The sequence below is a fragment of the Cherax quadricarinatus genome, chromosome 45, assembly GCF_038502225.1.
Source record: "Cherax quadricarinatus isolate ZL_2023a chromosome 45, ASM3850222v1, whole genome shotgun sequence".
In the NCBI taxonomy this organism is placed as follows: domain Eukaryota; kingdom Metazoa; phylum Arthropoda; class Malacostraca; order Decapoda; family Parastacidae; genus Cherax; species Cherax quadricarinatus.
In genome coordinates, this window is record NC_091336.1 from 6,967,148 (window position 1) to 6,972,147 (window position 5,000).

At 44.4% G+C, this 5,000-nt stretch overlaps 1 long non-coding RNA gene across 1 annotated transcript in view; it reads left to right on the plus strand.

Annotated features, from left to right (window-relative positions):
* Window positions 1–77: 77 nt before the first annotated feature.
* LOC138853986 (uncharacterized) overlaps window positions 78–5,000 on the plus strand; it is a 248,886-nt gene continuing 243,963 nt past the window's right edge. The window contains exon 1 of the long non-coding RNA XR_011393166.1: window positions 78–1,059. This is a non-coding gene — a long non-coding RNA (uncharacterized lncRNA). The remainder of the gene's footprint in view (window positions 1,060–5,000) is intronic.

The window sequence follows — 5,000 nt, forward strand, 5'->3', positions numbered from 1 at the left end:
CGCTGCTGTATCTCATTCTGTAGTTTTGCATAAAGAGAGGCGAAGACCGGGCCCAGCTCTCCCCCCGTCTCTCAGCCTAACATGCAGCCTGCCCCAGCTTGCTATTCCAGCTCAGGGCTCGGCCGGGATAGGGCGACAACACCTCCACCGCCATCCCAGCCAGTGGATAGCTAGCAGACCAGGCCAAAATGGCCGGGATTAGTGATGCTGTGTTGACAGTGTTGTGGTGTTGTGGTGGTGAGGTACCCGGGTGAGGTATCAAGTGTACGGTACCTCCGGCAGGAGGCCTCCAGCACCAGGATACAGTAGCAGTGTGGTGGAGCTGTGGCAGATGATGCTGTCAGCGCCACCTGTCTCTGACGTGATATTTACCCCCTGGAAAGTGACGTGATATTTACACCCTGGAAAGTGACGTGATATTTACACCCTGGAAAGTGACGTGATATTTACACCCTGGAAAGTGACGTGATATTTGCGCTCTGTAAAGTGAGGTGATATTTACACCCTGGAAAGTAACGTGATATTTACGCTCTGGAAAGTGACATGATATTTACGCTCTGGAAAGTGACGTGATATTTATACCCTGGAAAGCGACGTGATGGTTATCCCTCGGAAAGTGACGTGATGGTTATCCCTCGGAAAGTGACGTGATATCCCGAAAAGTGACGTGATGTTTATCCCCGGAAAGTGACGTGATGATTACCCTCGGAAAGTGATGTGATATTTACCTCCATAAAATGATGTGATGTTAACCCCAGAAAGTAACGTGATGTTCCGGAAAATGACGTGATGTTAACCCCCGGAAAATGACGTGATGTTAACCCCCGGAAAATGAGGTGATGTCCAGGAAAGTGATGTGATGTTCATCCCCCGAAAAGTAACGTGATGGTTACCTCCAGAAAGTGACGTGATATTTTTTTTGCAAAGTAACATGAGATTTCTTGGCAAATTAACGAGATATTCACCTCAAAAGTGACATGAACATTGTCCCACGAGTGGAGGCAAACGACCGCCTCGAGGATGACATGAGTGTGTACGTTGAAGTGACTACTGAAGCAGGTATGACCGGAGTGTAAGTACTCAGCTAGCAGAGACTGAGTACTCGTCCACTTGTACTCACCTAACTGTGCTCATCTAATTCTGGTTCTAGGGGTCGAGTCTCAGCTCCTGGCCCAGCCTGTCCCTCTCTGTCATGAGTATTGTCTAGTGTTTTGCTGTTAAGGTGGATTTACTGCCTGGCCTTCCTGAGTCTACTCAAGTAAATCCTGACATCCCTCTGTGTGTGTGTGTGTGTGTGTGTGTGTGTGTGTGTGTGTGTGTGTGTGTGTGTGTGTGTGTGTGTGTACTCACCTAGTTGTACTCACCTAGTTGAGGTTGCAGGGGTCGAGTCCAAGCTCCTGGCCCCGCCTCTTCACTGATCGCTACTAGGTCACTCTCCCTGAACCGTGAGCTTTATCATACCTCTGCTTAAAGCTATGTATGGATCCTGCCTCCACTACATCGCTTCCCAAACTATTCCACTTACTGACTAGTCTGTGAACATAAGAACATAAGAAAGGAGGAACACTGCAGCAGGCCTGTTGGCCCATACTAGGCAGGTCCTTTACAATTCATCCCACTAACAAAACATTTGCCCAACCCAATTTTCAATGCCACCCAAGAAATAAGCTCTGGTATGAAAGTCCCACTCAAATCCAACCCTTCCCACTCATGTACTTATCCAACCTAAATTTGAAACTACCCAAAGTCCCAGCCTCTATAACCCAACTAGGTAGACTGTTCCACTCATCAACTACCCTATTTCCAAACCAATATTTTCCTTTGTCCTTTCTAAATCTAAACTTATCTAATTTAAATCCATTACTGCGGGTTCTCTCTTTGAGAGACATCCTCAAGACCTTATTAATATCCCCTTTATTAATACCTATCTTCCACTTATACACTTCGATCAGGTCTCCCCTGAGAGTAAGACACATGTGCAACATCTGGGTATCTTTATTGTAGACGTTTCGCCATCCAGTGGCTTTATCAATACAAATTCCAGGACATAACTTGAAGACAGTAGAACTATGACAGAAGATGAGGTAATCAGTCCTCAACCTCCATAGTAGGTGAACAGCACATAGTCGTGGAGATTCTGCTTCAGAATCTCCACGACTATGGTGCTGTTCGCACCTACTCCTAGGTTGAGGGACTGATTACCTCATGTCTGCATAAGGACATGTACATAACCTTCACGACTACGACAACTACTACTACAACTAACCCATCTCTTTGGGAAGGACCTACTTCCACTGGGGAATCCCGCCCACCAGTGAATATGCCCTCGTCTGCTACACCTGACGTTACTATATAAGCGCCAGGATCCTTTCTTCTGCTTCAGAATCTCCACGACTATGGTGCTGTTCGCACCTACTCCTAGGTTGAGGGACTGATTACCTCATCTTCTGTACATAGTTCTACTGTCTTCAAGTTATGTCCTGAATTTGTATTGATAAAGCCACTGGATGGCGAAACGTCTACAATAAAGATACCCAGATGTTGCACATGTGTCTTACTCTCATCTTGTCGGTATTATATACCATTCGTACACAGGTCTCCCCTCATTCTTCGTCTAACAAGTGAATGTAACTTAAGAGTCTTCAAACTTTCTTCATAAGGAAGATTTCTAATGCTATGTATTAATTTAGTCATTCTACGCTGAATGTTTTCTAACGAATTTATGTCCATTCTGTAATATGGAGACCAGAATTGAGCTGCATAATCTAGGTGAGGCCTTACTAATGATGTATAAAGCTGCAGTATGACCTCTGGACTTCTGTTGCTTACACTTCTTGATATAAATCCCAGTAATCTATTTGCCTTATTACGTACGCTTAGGCATTGCTGTCTTGGTTTAAGGTTGCTGCTCACCATAACCCCCAAGTCCTTTTCGCAATCTGTATGGCTAAGTTCTACATCATTTAACTTATAAGTACTAGGTTATGGGCATTCCCAAGCTTCAGAACCTTGCATTTATCTACATTGAACTGCATCTGCCACTTTTCTGACCAAGAATAGAGTTTGTTTAAATCCTCCTGAAGTTCCATAACATCTACGTTTGAATCAATTCTCCTACCTATCTTTGTGTCATCGGCGAATTTGCTCATATCACTAGTAATTCCCTCATCAAGATCATTGATATATATTATAAACAACAACGGGCCCAAGACTGTGGAACGCCACTTGTTACAGATCCCCACTCGGATTTAACCCCATTTATGGACACTCTCTGCTTCCTGTCAGTGAGCCATGACTCGAACCACGAGAGCACTTTTCCCCCAATGCCATGAGCTGCCACTTTCTTTAACAGTCTATGGTGCGGAACTCTATCAAAAGCCTTACTAAAATCTAAGTAAATAATATCAAATTCTTTATCGTGGTCATCAGCCTCAAAAGCTTTACTGAAGAAAGTTAATAAATTAGTTAGACAAGACAGGCCTCTTGTGAATCCATGCTGAGTATCATTAATCAAGTTATGCTTATCGAGATGGCTTCTTATAATCTCAGCTATAATTGACTCTAGTAATTTGCCTACAATTGAGGTCAGGCTTATTGGGCGGTAATTTGACGGTAACGACTTGTCCCCTGTTTTAAAAATAGGAATTACATTAGCCATCTTCCACATATCAGACACTACACCTGTTTGAAGAGATAAATTAAAAATATTAGTTAATGGTTCACAGAGTTCCATTTTGCATTCCTTAAGAACCCTTGAAAAATCCTCATCAGGACCCGGCGACTTATTTTGCTTCAGTCTGTCTATCTGCTTCACAACCATTTCACTAGTGACTGTGATGTTACATAATTTATCTTCTTCTAGCCCACTATAAAAATTAATTACTGGAATATTGTTAGTGTCTTCCTGTGTAAAAACTGAAAAAATACTTCCTAACATCCCTGTGATTCATCTGTGTCTTCAACTTCCAACTGTGTCCCCTTGTTACTGTGTCCATTCTCTGGAACATCCTGTCTTTGTCCACCTTGTTAATTCCTCTCAGTATTTTGTATGTCGTTATCATGTTTCCCCTATCTCTCCTGTCCTCCAGTGCCGTCAGGTTGATTTCCCTTAACCTCTCCTCGTAGGACATACCTCTTAGCTCTGGGACTAGTCTTGTTGCAAACCTTTGCACTTTCTCTAGTTTCTTTACGTGCTTGGCTAGGTGTGGGTTCCAAACTGGTGCCGCATACTCCAATATGGGCCTAACGTACACGGTGTACAGGGTCCTGAACGATTCCCTATTAAGATGTCGGAATGCTGTTCTGAGGTTTGCTAGGCGGCCATATGCTGCAGCAGTTATTTGGTTGATGTGCGCTTCAGGAGATGTGCCTGGTGTTATACTCACCCCAAGATATTTTTCCTTGAGTGAGGTTTGTAGTCTTTGGCTTCCTAGACTGTACTCCGTCTGCGGTCTTCTTTGCCCTTCCCCAATCTTCATGGCTTTGCACTTGGTGGGGTTGAACTCCAGGATCCAATTGCTGGACCAGGTCTGTACCCTTATCCAGATCTCTTTGTAGTTCTGCCTGGTCTTCGATCGAATGAATTCTTCTCATCAACTTCACGTCATCTGCAAACAAGGGCACTTCGGAGTCTATTCCTTCCGTCATGTTCACAAATACCAGAAACAGCACTGGTCCTAGGACTGACCCCTGTGGGACCCCGCTGGTCACAGGTGCCCACTCTGACACCTCGTCACATACCATGACTCGCTGCTGTCTTCCTGACAATTATTCCCTGATCCATTGTAGTGCCTTCCCTGTTATCCCTGCTTGGTCCTACAGTTTTTGCACCAATCTCTTGTGTGTGTGTGTGTGTGTGTGTGTGTGTGTGTGTGTGTGTGTGTGTGTGTGTGTGTGTGTGTGTGTGTGTGTGTGTGTGTGTGTACTTACCTATTTGTACTCACCTATTTGTGGTTGCAGGGGTCGAGTTCTAGCTGTTGGCCCCGTGTGTGTGTGTGTGT